General features: G+C 41.2%; 1 non-coding gene across 1 annotated transcript; it reads right to left on the bottom strand.

Annotated features, from left to right (window-relative positions):
* Nucleotides 1–8,390: 8,390 nt before the first annotated feature.
* LOC123325626 lies at nucleotides 8,391–8,521 on the bottom strand. The gene has a single exon (XR_006540557.1). It is a non-coding gene; the product is annotated as a small nucleolar RNA SNORA63 (small nucleolar RNA).
* Nucleotides 8,522–16,647: the final 8,126 nt, after the last annotated feature.

Below are 16,647 nucleotides of genomic sequence, written 5' to 3'. Positions count from 1 at the left end.
TGATTCCTCCTCTCACCCAAAGTAAAGACCCTTTTCTTACTGGGGATATCAGTTCACCTCATCCTCTAAGACAAAATTACTACAGCAGGCATCTGGATCATCTTCAAAGCACCACAGTATTTTACCCCCAAGCAATGGCTGTGGTTATTTAATGTACATTTGTGAAACAAAGAGGGCTACTCAAGTAACAGGACATACCTATCAACTTCTCTCAACTTGAAAAATTGCTACATAAAATAAAGATAATGGTGTCTCTTTTAACCACCTCATAAAGTTGTAAAGACCGTATGAGATGGTAGGGGAAATAAATAAACCTAAATAAACCACAATAAAACCTCAAACAGCTCTTAGGTGTAAACCCTTATTGTAGAGCAGGAGTCAACAAACTTTCTCTGTGAACCAGTTAATAAATATTTTAGGCTTTGTGGGCCAAGAGGCAAGATCAAGGATATTATGTAGATACTTCTACAGTAGTCCCACATTATCCATGGTTTCAGTTACCCACCATCAACCACTGGCTGGAAGTAGGTAATCTTCCTGCTGCTGTATTTCCAGAAGGTCAATAGTAGCCTAATGTTACGTCACAATGCCAACGTCATTTATTTCATCTCATTGTGTAGATCATCTCGTATCATCACAAGAAGGGTAAACACAGTACAATATTTTGAGAAAGAGCAAAAGAGACCACATTTACATAACTTTTATTGTAGTATATTTTTAAAATTGTCCTACTTCACTATTAGTTATTGTTGTTAATCTATTACTGGGTCTAGTTTATAAATTAAACTTTATCATATGTATGTAGGTATAGGAAAAATCATAGTATGCATAGGGTTCAGGACTATATGTGATTTCAGGCATCCACTGAGGAGGGGAGGGTCTTTGAATGTATCTCCTTCAGGTAAGAGGAAACTACTGTACAGCAAGAGTGAAAACAAATTTTTGCAACTTTGTGGGCAAAACTCAAAATATAATAATAACCGAGTACAGTTTTTTATAATACAGGTCTACTAATAAGATTAAATTCTTGGGGGGAGGGGCTAACATTTCCTTAATAGGGGTTAAAATTGGTGTTTCCTATGATCCAAATTGGTTGCAAGTGTTCATCTGTTAATGCTGATCTGGAATAAGAGTTTATGCCCTTCGGGGCGCCTGGGTGGCTCAGTTGGTTAAACGACTGCCTTCGGCTCAGGTCATGATCCTGGAGTCCCGGGATCGAGTCCCGCATCGGGCTCCCTGCTCGGCAGGGAGTCTGCTTCTCCCTCTGACCCTCCTCCCTCTCATGCTCTCTGTCTCTCATTCTCTCATTCTCTCTCTCTAATAAATAAATAAAATCTTTAAAAAAAAAAAGTTTATGCCCTTCATCTCTGAAAATGTCTTTTCACACCTAGAGGTGATCCATGTGGCGCCCAGAACACTGTCCGTTTATAATCACGTCCCTGCAATTTTCACTGCATAGAGTGATGGTGCAAAACAATGCAAGTCCACACAGGGTTTCTGTCGCAGCTCCTCAGCTTGGCTGTTGGAGCACAAGAGCAGTCATAGATGATACTTAAGCAAATGTGTGTGGCTGTGTTCCAACAACACGTTATTTACGAACGCTGACGTTTGAATTTCAAGGACTTTTCACTTTTTCCATGAAATATTATTCTTTTGATTTTTTAAACCATGTAAAAATATAAAAATCACTCTCAGGCTGTACAGAAAGCAAGGGGCTTGATTGGGTCCTAGGAGTGTCTTTTGCCATTTCCTGTTTTAGAGGATTCTTTGACTGAAAAAAATTAATCCTCATCTGATTACTCCTACCTGAGATCATTTATCTGAATTTCCACCAATCGCTCTCCCACTAATAATTTACAAATGTTTTCTTATTAATACAGTACATATACTTTACTCCTAAACTGAGTTGTGTGTTCTATAAATTACTTCTCATAAGCAGCACTGGAAAAAACTCGAGTATGTGAAAACTGGGGACCTGGCTTTGTTTTTTCAACACCTCCCAACATTCCAAACAATGTTTATTGTAGAGTGATTTATACAAACTGAACCTTATACAAATCCCCATACAGGACCTTCCCAAACTGTACCCATTGTCTGGGCCTAGTGCCAGTCCTTGCCCCTTCAGGAAGCCTTCCCCAGCCAATCTGGTCCATCCCTAAGTCCACCTTCTCTGCACTTCCATTGAACTTATGATCCATGCCACATAACTTACCATTAACCCCTGATGAATTCTCAGGCTAGTTTTGACTCTTAAATAAAACCAAAAGCACTCCAGGAAAGAAACTGATGTTATCCTTATTTTTCTTTCCTTTGGGAACTAAGTAACTCCATTCTAGGCACCATCAGAGGCCATGAATTCCCTGTCAGTAGGACTGGCTGCTCCCCTGGCACTCCTTTAAGGATTAGGCTGGGTCACTGTCCACCCACGTCTCTGGCCCAGAGACTTTTGCCAAGGCCCGACTACACTGAATCAACAATGATGCCATCCATGTGGGCACCGAAACTCCAGAGCTCAAGGAAGGGGACTGGTCCTCCAGCCATGGCTGGACACCAGGAATTAGTACCTACTTCAGAAGTATTAAATTAGAAAAAAAAAAAAAATTAACTACTGAAAGATTTTCTTAAACACAAAGTTTTAGGGACCATTGACCAAGTTCATGCCCTAATTTGTGCCCTCTCTAAATAGATGAATTTCTAAAATAAAGGGAAAAGCCCAGTGTCTCCCATTCCACTTCAGTCTTCTCACTTGGCATTTTCTTTCTTAGAAGATATTACAGTAATTAGCATACAAATTTTTAAAGGCAAGTCTTTTCCCTTGATGTATAATATGAGCCCCACGGCAGTAACTGATATTTTAAAACTTGTCAAAGGAGGGATTTAAAGCACCAGACCAACATGTTTTTCTTTATGGATGACTTATAGTGCAAGATTAATAAAATACTCAACGATGTGGTAAGAATAGGCGATATCACCACACCTTGGGTGGGGGAAGCCACTTGGCTCTGGCACCCCATCTCGCCACCTCTGAGGTGTGGCAGAACAGCAGAGTATCACCACACCTACTGAGTGTGGCGGCTCAGTGAAAAGCAAACACTCGAAAGGCAGAAGGAGAAAAATCAATAGAGGCGCCTCAGGAAGTGATAGTATTAAATGATGTGAGGCTTGGAGGATTCTCACTGCAAGTGAAGATACACAATTAAAAAGAGATCACTTCTTGAAGGGTTCTGGCCAGGGCTGTTTGTGAATTCCACAGCCGTGGTTTTTGAGTGAGTTGGGATTGGTCTCTTCTCTGGTCAGTCTCTTATAGGGGACATTTCCCAAATTACTCCATCTTCTAAACAGTGTAAGGATTTGGAGACTGAGCTGAAAACTCAATTAACATTATGCAAACTGTGGGCTTCTGATATTTCTAGTAAGTTTAGGAAGCTGCCAAACAATCCTGCCAAGTTCCCTGGAGCTTGGAAAGGACTGGAAAGACTAATCCAAGAAGATGGCTGGCTGGGACAAGTACTCACTCTTTCACAGGCTGAAAGGGAAATGCTTTGGGACTGGTGAGGTGGACAGTTTGTGAGGGAATTGTGAGGCCCTAAGGATGTAAGCTTTGGAAAAAGCTCTGGGTGGAACTGGACAGGGTTGAGAACAGTGTGTAAGACCACACAGACACGGGAGGTAGGCACAAGGGATCAAACGCAAATCTTCATCTGCAACAGAGCTCCTCCTCCAGACAAGATCGAATGTCTAAAGACTTCAGAGAAATTAATCCCAGGAGGTTTCCTTTCCTCTGTAAAGTTGGAAGATGTCAAGAGGCTCTAGGGACAAAAACACATTATCTTCCTTGGTGACACATTTGGCTTTCACACAGATTTGATTTTATTTATAGTTAATGTGTGGTTCTTTTAAAATGGCACCTGACTTCCTCCTCCCTTTTGTTCTACTTTACTTCTTAGAAGACTGACTCGCTGTCAAGAAGAATCGATTTTGGGGGCACCTGGGTGGCTCAATTGTTAAGTATCTGCCTTCAGCTCAGGTCATGATCCCACGGTCCTGGGATCGAGCCCTGCATCGGGCTCCCTGCTCGGCCAGAAGCCTGCTTCTCCCTCTCCCACTCCCTCTGCTTGTGTTCCCTCTCTCGCTGTCTCTCTCGCTGTCAAATAAATATTTTAGGAAAAAAAAAAAAAAAAGAAGAATCGATTTTTGCAGCAAGTGTTCTCAAGGATCATACATAACTGGTATTCACAACATGTTTTTAGTAAAGAAAGGAATGGAAAAACAAAGCAAACATAATGAGCCTTTCTATATGTGCCAGATTCTGTGTTAAAGTATTTTGCATTTATTATCTCACTTCCTTGAGGAAGATATACTCTGTTAATTTTAGAATTAATACAAATCATCACCTGGTTTATTTCCCAGAGTCTAGAGTCTCTCATGGTTTATCTCTCTCTCTGATTTCTTCCCATTCAGTTTTCCCTCCCTTTCCCTTTGGTCTTCCACTCTATTCCTTATGTTCCACATATGATGAAACCATATAATTATCTTTCTCTGCTTGACTTAGTTCACTTAGCATAATCCCCTCCAGTTCCATCCATGTCGATGCAAATGGTGGGTATTCATCCTTTATGATGATGAGTAATATTCCATTGTATATATGTATATTAAGGAGGGCACATGTTCTGATGAACACTGGGTGTTATATGCAACTAATGAATCGTTGAACACTATATCAAAAACTTATGATGTACTATATGCTGGCTAACTGAACATAAAAAAATTTTTAAAAAAGAATTGATACAAATCAGAAAAGTTATTAAATTTCAAAGGGCTAAAGAATAAATGAATAATTGGGAAAAGGGTTTATCAGAAGGGGAGGTCCTCCCGCTCAAGTGTGGCTAGATAGAGTAATCATCACTGTTTTGATTAGCACGTAGGTAAATGATGGCACCAGAAGGGGTCTCAATCCATTCTTCAAACAACCATTATCCAGATCCTCTGCGCACCCCCCCACCATGTGACACCACTAATGAGGTTCTCATTAGGTTCAAAATGGAAAATCAGCCATTTCTTTACCTTTCTGAAAGCCCATTCCTTGTCTTCAATTTCCACTTAATATATTCCATTGATAGGTTATCACTGTGTCTTCCAATCATTCATTTATTCAACATTTATTGAGTATCTACTCTGTGCCAGATCCTGGGCCCCACTCCATGCATCTAAAGTAGGCAATCCAAGAAGGCAGTGCATCCAAGAAGGGAATTGCTGCCCTCAAGAGGTCTGCTGTCGATTCCCTTCTCCTCAGGGAGCAGGAGGCAAGGGCACTAGCCAGATGTGCCCAGTGGCAACCAGGGAGCCACTTCAGTCAGAAAGGATTCAGGACTCCAATATGTGCAGCTGGTGGTGACTGCTCTATTCCCAAATAGGAACTGGGAGACCATTACTGCTAGAGAATCAGTGTCATAAGTCAGGTATAAGAGTCATTGACATAGAAGAAAAATCTAGTTAGTGATCAGAAATGGAAGAAAGCAAATGAGAGTGTTGGTCCCCATTTGGCAGTGGAGGAGGACATGGAGGACTCTCTGAGTCAAGTGTGCCTTGTACTTAGGGACTTTTACTGGGCACAGATTCCTTCATGAATAGTGAGGGAGAGCTCAAGGATGCTGTTCATGCCACTGAGGCAGCTCAGAGTTTCAGAGAGGGAGAGAGGACAGGAAATTAATAACCCCACTGAAAAGACCATGGCATGTAGTCAAATGACTATGGATTCCAGAATCAAACCAGAGTGTCAATGCCGGCACCACGGTTTCCTTGAATAAGCACCTTCAGCTCTGTGAACTTCAGTTTCCTTGTCCGTATACTAGGAATAATGTTTTTGTTGTAAGAATTAAATGAAATGATGGATATAAAGTCCCTGGCACAGTCTAAATATCCAAAAAGCAGTAGTTATTTCCATTATTTTTAAGCGTGGCAGAATAAGTACTACAATGGAAGAAAGCACCCAAAAAGACATCTTGAAGTCATCCCTGGAGAAGCCTAAAAGAGGTTTCCCTGGTGCACAGCCCTGAAGAATGAGGAGTCCCACAAGTAGTCACGGAGTAAGAGTAGAAGAAACCACATGGGTGAAACATGCCTAGTGCCCACGTGTGGCTGGAGCACAGAGGACACAGTGCATGAGGGAAATCGGTGGACGGGGAGGTGGAGCCATAGCAAGGAGCTGAGCCACAAGGAGATGTGTGCCAGGCACAAGAGCTACTTCCTCCCTGACCAGAAGATGGTGGAGGGTTTAAAGCTACAGAGTACAAGAATCGGGTAATAATAGCTTATCCTTATACAGCCAACACTTACTTAGACCTTCCTATGTGCCTGACACAATTGTAAGCACTTTACCTCTATTAACTCACAGAATCCTCGCATAACCCTTTGAGCTAACTACTAAGAAAACTAAGCCACAAAGAGTTAATGAATTGGCTGCAAAACATAGCACACTAACATAGATGGATAAGGCCAAGAGGGAAGAAGTTTGGAGGGAAGACAGATTGGAAAAGAGAAGCCATTAGAAATGAGTTAGGAGAGAGGTGCCTGGGTGGCTCAGTCTTGATTTTGGCTCAGGTCATGATCTCAGGGTCCTGAGACTGAGCCTCACATAGGGCTCTGCGCCCAGGGGGAAGTCTGCTTAAGATTCTCTCTCTCCCTCTCCCTCCTGCTTACATGCATGCATGCATTTTCTCTTCCTCTCCCTCTCTCTTTCTCTCAAATTAAAAAAAAAGAGTTAGGAGAGACCATCCAGGTAGGAGATGAAGGTGCCAGAACTAAGGCAAACAGGAAGAAAAAGGAGAGGATACTCTGAAGTGTAAAATCCAGAGTATAGGGAGTCTGGTGACCAGCTAGATATGGAGACAAGTCATTCCTTGGGGAAAACCTCTTTGGAATTCAGTTGATCTGTTTTTCTCTTTGAGATATTTCTATAATATTGTCCTTTTCCAAGGGGATGACTCTGCAAGAATGACAGCCTGTACTTTCACCAATATCCATTCACTTGTCCCTATCCCCCAAATCTAAACACTCAAGGTATTAGGACTTCAAAAAAAATTCAACCTGGTATTTTCGCTTTTGCCTTGAAACGGGGTATTTACTCTTCATCTAACAATAGACCTGTTGTTTCTGTCTTCTAGGAGTTTCACTTTGATGTGTCAAAGGAAATGCCATGAACTCTAAGGGAGAGTCATCACTGCGTGAGTGCAGGATAAACAGCAGGTGTGGTTGGGGCTTTAGGAGAGGTGCCAGTCCTCCTATTCCATTTTTAGGGATAAAAAAGATGAACATTTCAAGCACTTTGGTTTTCAGAAGTCAAAGACAGTTTCTAAAAGAGTCCTCAAATAGAAACCCAACACTTTAGAGTGAAGCTGCGTCAGAGAGGGGCCTCTCACTGTCCTGATGATCATGATTAGGAAGCCGAAACCAACACACACTCTTCTTTGCATCACTTGGGTGAAGCAGGTGCAAGACAGATGCACTGCCTGAACACCTGGGTAAGTTGAAGTCAGCTGGTTAGTTTGAACATTAAGCAATGAATGTTCCCTTTTAGAACTTTACAAATTAAATTGTGTCCTAGACATGAGTAAACAGATGATCGGCAATGGACAGTTTCAGGGACCAGAAAGAGATAATAGCAAGAATCCCTTACGTTCTTATTGTCTCTGGATCCTTCACACAGTGGTCTCCCTGAAGTGATCATATGCAAATTCTTGTCCCCACAGACCAGCTAAGGGATCTGAAGCTTGGAGAGCTGTCTTGCCCAAGGTGACAAAATGATGGTAGCAAAGTAGGACAGGCCTGACTGTAAGCCTAGTGTCTTTGCTACCACACCATGATGAAGTGGATTATGATGGCTTTAGTTCTTCTATCAACAGAGTCCTCTTTTCCTAACAATAGAAACTTCTCATTCCTGGGGGGACCTATTCCCCTACTTAGGAATGGATATGTAATCTAGTATATAGGTCTCCTCCATTTAGTTAAAGGTCAGACAGCTGATCCAAGCTGGCCCACCTTCTCTTTTCCCCAGTCCTCCTCATCTTTCTTTCTTGGTGAAAGATGTACTTTTCCTGCTGAGGCTGTAGAGCTGTAGAGGCTGGGGGGGTCTTTTTTTTTTTTTTTTCCAGTGTTTATTTTTTTAATTTTTTTTTTAGAGATTTTATTTATTTATTTGACAGAGAGAGACACAGCGAGAGAGGGAACACAAGCAGGGGGAGTGGGAGAGGGAGAAGTAGACTCCCCGCTGAGCAGGGAGCCCGATGCGGGGCTTGATCCCAGGACCCCGGGATCATGACCTGAGCCGAAGGCAGACGCTCAATGACTGAGCCACCCAGGCGTCCCTCAAGTCAGTGTTTTACTTGGTAAACATATCTGAGACCATGCATCCCTGGCTGCTAAGCACCATGGCGGACAGGGCTAGAAAGGTAACAGCTTTATTTTGAGCAAGGGGCAAAGATAAGGCAGCACTTTACAGCTACATTGTAAATAGATCCTGCATGAGGCTGGGGGCTCTTAAACAGCCTGACCCATCATATTCATCCTGGGGAATGACTTTCAAAGAGATGGAGCTAAAATTAAATCATGTTTAACCTTCTGATTCCAGTCATGTCAGAAAGTAGCCCTACCTTTGGACTGTTCGGTTCAGTTACATCAACCCATAAATTATTTTTGGAGTACCTCAGTGGCCCAGTTGGTTAAGCATCTGTGTTTAGCTCAGGTCATGCTCTCAGGGTCCTGGGATTGAGCCCCATGTCGGGCTCCCTGCTCGGCGTGGAGCCTGCTTCTCCCTCTCCCTCCACCCCTCCCCCTCTCCCTCCACCCCTCCCCTTGCTTGTGCTCACGCACTCTCTCTCTCTGTCTCTCAGATAAAAAAAAAAAAAGCTAATAAATTATTTTTAAACCTCTAAACTCATTTGAGTGTATTGTCTTGATGTTTGGATTTTGGTTCAGTCACTTTCAACCAGAAGTTCAGATCAACAGATGTCCAATAGAAATAATGAACCTGAACATGAGCTGCTCAGAGAAGACCCCCTGAACACACTACCCGGTGCCCCATCCTCCCCTTCCACTTCTAGGCCCACCCTCAGTGATGATTCATCCATGCTGCTGAGGAGTCTACAATCTGGGGTTATTTCAGGGAACTCTGAACTGTTCCTTTCTGTAACCAGAGTGGTTTGTTCCTTCCTCTGTCTTGGATTCTTAAAAAGCATGCCTTGGGTCAAGTCAGTGGCTGAGATATGATCTCCTGGTAGCCCCTTATCTCTGGGAGGTGGAAGGGAGATGTAAGATGGGGCTATGGTGGGTTGTGCACAGCAATGTTCATAGAATCAGAGGGAGAGAGTGGATTCTATTCATCTTACTTGTTTGCACTTGGATGGCTTTCAGGGCACTGAATCAATAAAACCGAGTCCTTCACAAGACCTCCATCTGGCCAGGAAGGCCCACGAGGATTCGCCGCTTGGAGATTTCTGTCCAGAGCTCTTACCCATACTCCCCACATGGAGTCCAACCCAGAAAAAACTATGACAAAGTCCGTGCCCCTTCATGTCTCTCCCAAAGCTAAACAGAGACAGTGATGAGACCTAAGTATGTTTGCTTTTCCTATTTCTACCAAATATACAGTGTTTCAAAAGAAATGCCTTATGTAAACACAATAACAAAACCTAATGTGCACATAATGAAGTTGAAAGGAAACTGTGCCCTGTTTCCCTCCTCCTGCTTACAAATTGCTACTTTGGCAATGCTAAATTCTGGAAAAAACAAAAAACAAACAAACAAACAAAAAACTGGAACTATTCTGAGGCATAAATTCCAGCCCCCAAACCAAAACAAGTACCTTTGATTTCTTTAAATAATGGCATATATGAGGTTTAAAGCAAAAGCTGTCTCACTGGCCCTCTAGAACATGCACACCACAGTGATGGGCTCGCTACCGGTGGGTGTGCATTTTGACTTGCACGATCTGGCCTCAGGAACATTTCTGACATATTGTTGTTTGTTTTACTCAGGATTAGCAGAAAATTTCTGTGGGTGTTTTACGTCACTGGAGTAGGAAGCACTGCAAAACTGTACCCGCCTGGTTGATATTTCTGGAAAGAGAGCTCTAAATTATTAGACGAAGGAGAGAAGAAGCGGGGGGCGGAATGGCAGGAAAGAAAAGAATGAGTAAGAATCAAGAAAGCCCCATCAGGAAAGCCCCACATGGAAAACCGAATTGATGGCAAATGGGATTTCTTGTATGTAGTGGCATTCAGCTCTGCTACATGGGAAAATCAAAGTTCTGATTGTGTCAGAGGGCGTGAACAAAAGTGTGGGTCTCATCTCAGTGTCTACCAATTGGTGGAACTGAACTTCAGCAAAGAGCAGTGAGAGTTATAACAAAGCACTAGAATTTCCCTTTCAATAAACTGCAGATCTGTATATAATTGGAAGGAAGGGGCTAGTGGAGTTTAGTCTGGAAACATTTGGTATGAAGTTTGAGATTTTTCAGATAGTCCAAAGGAGTAGAACAGTCACGGAATGTCTAGCCCACATGTGTTTTGTTTTGTTTTGTTTTTTTAAGGCACAAGAAAAAAACCAACACTGCAATATAAGAATGGGCAAAAGATGTGAAGATACAGCTTGCAAAAATAGAAATACAAATGCCAAGACTCAAAAAAGGAAAAGCAAACAAATAAAAGCCTTGATGTCATTTATAATCAAGGAGATGCCATATAAAATACTAAGGCCATATTTTTTCATCTATAAAATGAACACAGTATTTTTTAATGTGATAATCTTGTCTTTGACAGGGTGTCAGGTGACAGGCACACTTTTGTACCGATTCAGTTAATACTATCATTATGGAAAGTAATTTGCCAGCATTTTTTTTAAAGGCATGCCCTTTGACCCCCATAAGCTTACTTCTAGGAATTTACCCTACGGACTATTATGAGAAGCACACAAATATTTACATTCATAGTAGCACTGTTTAAATGTTGAAAAGTGGGAAATAACTCAAATGTCTAACTATAGGAGAAGGGTTAAATTAATTTACTCACATAACAATATTATAAAAATGTTTTATTTTATCAAAAACATTTAGGGTCATGGGAAAGTGCTTAATGTAATATTAAGAAGCAATATCCAATTCCAGAGTTATATTTAAAATATGATCTCATATATCATTTATATAATATATATTAAATATATATAATATAGTAAATATGGTACATATAATCTAGAGTAAATATTTATACAAGGAAGAATACAGGAGAAAATAAAATGTGTTCATGGTAATAGTCACTAGTGGTAAAACTATAAATTATTTTGATTTATATATTTTTTTAATTATCTATAATTTTTTAATATGAGGTGTGGGAATCCTAAAAAAAAAAAACAAAAACATACTTAAGATGTACTAAGGAATATCTCTAAGATAGTCAAATAGACAGCCAGATTGGGCAAAGTATTTGGTCTTCAACATTTTCTTGCATTTGATTGATTGAGTGAGTGAGTGAGTGAGAATGGGGAGGGACAGATGGAGAGAGAGAATCTTAACCAGTTTCCATGCCCAGCACGCAAGCCCCATGTGTGGCTCAATCCCATGACCCTGACATCATGATTTGAGCCAAAATCAAGAGTCAGTCGCTTAACCGACTGGGCCACCCAGGCTCCCTGCATTTATTTTTTAAAAAGCAAAGCAGTGTTATAAAGTAGTAAAAGGAGTACTGGACTCATAAATATGTTATATGTCATATAAAATATGGTCTGTTATATATGTGTATGTGATATACACATATTACACATATTCCAAAAAGGATTTTGATCTCTTAATAATATGAAGATGTGTGAGAAGCAGGTATTATACATATACAAAAGGAAACTTAGAGACTCTTCAGAATCAGACAAAAGTGAAAGTTCACAGTACTAGAAACATGGAGTATGTTTGTATGAGCCTATATTTAACTTGGAGCCTCTTAGAAGTCAAGCCAAATGAGGAAACATAATGAGTTACACAGTTCTAATTATCTGATGAAAGGAAGCACACAAGTTTATCTGGAAAGACAGACTTCTTTTTCCTACTGACTTCTAATAGAAATTTCCTGTGTACATCTTTATATAAGAAATGTTGCCTAGCAAAATAACATTGATCTTTGATAGACGTCAAGGACATCATATTAAAATAAAGCTCAATGAATATTTCTAAAGGAGTCAAGCTAACACAGCCTTGGTATGAGTTACTTTCGGGTGAGCTAGCTTGATGCAGAAATAAAACTTAAAGAATCCAGAAAGAATTCAAACTGTCTGTCACAGGCGGGATTTGACACATAGCGTGTTTTATAAAAATTCTAATCCACTGCCAATATTGAAAAATCAGATTTTACATAAAAATCCAACTTTGGAGTTTCTTTTAAAAGGCTGCAATATTTGGCAAATTAAATCACTTTGTTCATAACCATTGGATGGCCTTTAGCAGCCAATGACTCTTGGGTCATTTGTTCAGAGCTAAAAGTCTTCCTTCATTGGTCATGCTGGCCTGACTCCTAGACACGTGTGCACATGTGAGCCTAGATCTAGAAGAATGAACAGATAGCACACCCTTATCTCTCAACTATAAATTGTTTCATGTTGACTAAATCTAGACAGCAGTCCATTTAACACTGAGCTCTTAGATGGTACATTAAAAGACAGCATAATTGATTCCATAAATCAGAAAAAGTTCATGAAATAACAGGCTTGGAGCTGCGATCTGATAGAGTTGGGCACCAAGGAAACGACTGTTTTAAAGAAGTCATATGCTAAAGTCTGAGGGGATTTGGAATTCCTGCTTTTCTGATGATCAAGGTGGTTGGCACTCAATCAAGTAAGTGCCGCCTCTCCCACTACATCATGACTTTCCCTCCTTTCTCCTGCCTCCCTGTGCCGACTTTTCCCAGCACTGTCATGAGGCATTTATCTGAGTTTTTCCCAGGGGCAGTTTCCCAACTTTGCACTGGCCCACATGTACTCTTACCAAGTCTCCCACCCTGCCCCCACACATGGTGATTCATGCTAGAATCTTGTGAAAAGGCAAGTGGGAATTCTGAGTTCAACTTTTAGCACAGAAATAAGAGGTGTTAGCTAATCCATACAGAGACTGAACTATAAAAAAAATATATATATATCCTTGAACTCTGAGCCAATGTTATAACAAACCAAGCTAAGACATCTCCAAAACATCTGCCTACTGGACCATCTTTAGTGGTAGCAAGAAAGAGTAGTTTTCTTGAGTCAAGCCGTCTGTGGCAGAGGGTGTTGTTTGCGTGGTTGATAGCCATCCCCTATCTTCTTGCTCATAGTTTTGTGGGTCAGCATTTGAGAAGGGCTCAGCTGAGAAGTTCTTGCTTGGAGTTTCTCATGCACAAGTAGACAGATGTTGGCTGGGGCTGCCATTGTTTAAAGACTGGACATTCAAGACAGCTCATTCTTGTGGCTCGAGTTGACATTGACAATTGGCTTGAAAGCTCAGCTGGAGCTGTTGACTAGAGAACCCACATGTGGCCTCCCCAGCATGGTGGTCTCAGAATAGTTAGACTTCATTCACTGCAGCTGTTTCCAGAATGAGCACCCCAAAAGAACTAAGCAGAAGATGCATGGCCTTTTGTATCCAAGCTTCAGAAATCACACATCACTTCTACCATGTTCTATGGGTTGAGGCCAGCCCAAGCATGCCCTGATTTAAGCAGGTAAAACATAAGCCTCACTTCTCAATGGGAGAAGCGTCAAGGAACTTACAGATTTGGTTTAAATCTGCAAACTGTGACACATCAGCACAGTATACTCTTCCAGGATATCTCTGCATTTACAAAGTTACATGCTGTACAAGTCAGCTGCTCATTTTTTTTTTTTTTTTAAAGATTTTATTTATTTGAGAGAGAGAATGAGAGAGAGAGCATGAGAGAGAGAGCATGAGAGGGGGGAGGGTCAGAGGGAGAAGCAGACCCCCCGCCGAGCAGGGAGCCCGATGCGGGACTCGATCCCGGGACTCCAGGATCATGACCTGAGCCGAAGGCAGTCGCTCAACCAACTGAGCCACCCAGGCGCCCTCAGCTGCTCATTTTAGTGCAAGAAGGATCTGTTCTAAGTTTGCCAATTTTATGAGGGACTGTGGATGAAAGACTTCTGTATCTGCCACCTCATTTTCCCTGTCATTTTTTATTAACTCTAGCAGAGTCTGGTACCTTCTCAGGCTGCCCCAGGTTTCTCTACTCCTCTATTCCTTCTTTTTCCTCCCCCCCCTTTCCCTCCATCCCTTCCTCTCTCACTCTCTTTGTCTTTCATTCCCCTTCCTTCCCTCCCTCCATCTCTCTCATTTTCCCTCTCTTTTCCACCAAAGCTAATCTTTTTGCTCCACATACACATAACTTATTTCAGACAGGACACCCCACCATTGCCCTGACACTACCCAACTGAGACTAAGAACATTCTGTAGGTTACAGTTCCAAATTCCTGGGTCCAAGAGTATTATGGGTCCAGAAGGAAAAGATTTACATGCTACTCAGCCAGGCCTGTTAGAGCACACCCTTCAAGAACAGGCATGGACATTTAGGAAAACTAATCTACTATATTTGAGTAGCAGAAAAACAATTAATCAGTTATGTATAAGTTGGGCTCTAGTAACACAAAATAGCTCTCCCGAAATCAACATTCCCTTCACTGGCTTTCTATTACCTTCAATCTAACTGGCTGATTTGCAGTCCACTTGCATCCTGCCCTCTGCATCCACAACATCTTCCGTGAGCTCCACAGGCAGCGATGCTGAACCATCCTTTTCGACTTGCCCAGTTCACTGATTCCGGTCATGAGCCCCCAATTCTAACTTACCAGAGCACAACATTTCTGGTCATGTAAAATTAATCTCACACATTACTTACTCCAGAAAAATAGTTGCAAACAAAAGTTTAGACTGATAGCTGGACTCAGATATTCTTTTTTTTTTTTTAATTTTTATTTTTAAGATTTTATTTATTTATTTATTTGAGAGAGAGAATGAGATAGAGCATGAGAGGGGGGAGGGTCAGAGGGAGAAGCAGACTCCCTGCCGAGCAGGGAGCCCGATGTGGGACTCGATCCAGGGATTCCAGGATCATGACCTGAGCCGAAGGCAGTCGCCCAACCAACTGAGCCACCCAGGCGCCCTGGACTCAGATATTCTTGAGCTGAAGGCAGAATCATGTTCTCATACGCAAACAATGAATCATGGAACACTACATCAAAAACTAATGATGTAATGTATGGTGATTAACATAACAAAATAAAATAAAATTTTAAAAAAGCAATATGAAAGATAAAAATGAAATTAACTTGTATAACTTCAACATTTCTGGCACAACTCTGCCGTAGGCATGTGTGCCTAGGTCCCTTAGTCATGGAAGTTCACAGAATATAGGAGCTTGGTTTTATGTATGTCATTATATAGGTGCCTAAGAAATAGTCAAGTGAATCTTTTACTGCCTCCCCCAAATAAAAAATGTAGATATAGGTCATCCCAGTTATATGGGAAAGGATGCTGCAGTAGCCATGGTTGTACCCCCAAGAGAGGGTGCATGTGCTTTTTAGGATTGGGGGTGTGTGGTAGCTATTGGGAGCAAGAACTGAGGTATTGGTGCCTATTTCCTTCCTAAGACTGGGAAGCTATTAAATGCACATAATAACATGGACAAATAATGTACAAATAATACATAAATATTCAAGTCCCATCTTAAGGCAGTTACAAATGGAGGAGGAAGTAAACACATAGTGGTCGAGAGTTCAGATTCTGTGGTCAAAACCATCTGAACACAAACCCCAGTTGTGTGATCTTGGGCATAACCAATTATCTCTTCAATCCTCAGTTTCCTCTTCTGTAAAAGGAAAATAAGAATAAATACCCCATATAATTATTGTAAGAGTTCAGTAAAATAAACTAGCATATTTCCTGTGCACAGTAAATACTGCTGTTACATTGTAAAAGGCAGAATGAAATAACGGTTTAATATACTTGTTCAAATAAAAAATATAGGAGCAAAGGAAAGTAGTGATTGATTGCATCATTCATGAAGACACTTTTCTCCAGACACCTTCTTCTTCCACACAGCACAATTAACAATGTTCTCAATCTCCAATGTGATCTCTCTTTAAAAGATCATTGCCCATTGCCATAAGCATCGAAACATGCCAGGATGAAGACTTGCCTTGATTGCTACATATCTTGATCACCACATATGCATACCCACACATGGGCACATATAGTAACAGCATACTGCCCCATTTCTTTGTTCTCCTTTACAAGAAAACTCTTCAAAACAACCTTCTATGTTCACTGACTCTATTCCCTCCCCTCCCACACTCTTCAACCCATTCCTACTGGTCTCTCATCAGCCCCCTTCAGGAAAAACTCTCATCACAATCAGCACCAGCCTCCATATGTCTTACATCCTTATTCATTCCTCAGTGACATCTTCTAGTCCCTGGCTTTATATACTGTCCATAACTTATGGCTCCCAATTTTTGTATTTCCAACATTGATCATATGCCTACTGTCCAGATTCATACGTCTATCTTCCAACTAGACATTTCCATCTGCTCATGTAATAGAAACCCCACTCTTAAAATGTTCACAAC

Source organism: Neomonachus schauinslandi, chromosome 8, assembly GCF_002201575.2.
Source record: "Neomonachus schauinslandi chromosome 8, ASM220157v2, whole genome shotgun sequence".
Classification (NCBI taxonomy): domain Eukaryota; kingdom Metazoa; phylum Chordata; class Mammalia; order Carnivora; family Phocidae; genus Neomonachus; species Neomonachus schauinslandi.
The sequence above is the reverse complement of the archived record's forward strand: the minus strand, read 5'-3'. Positions and strand labels throughout refer to the sequence as shown.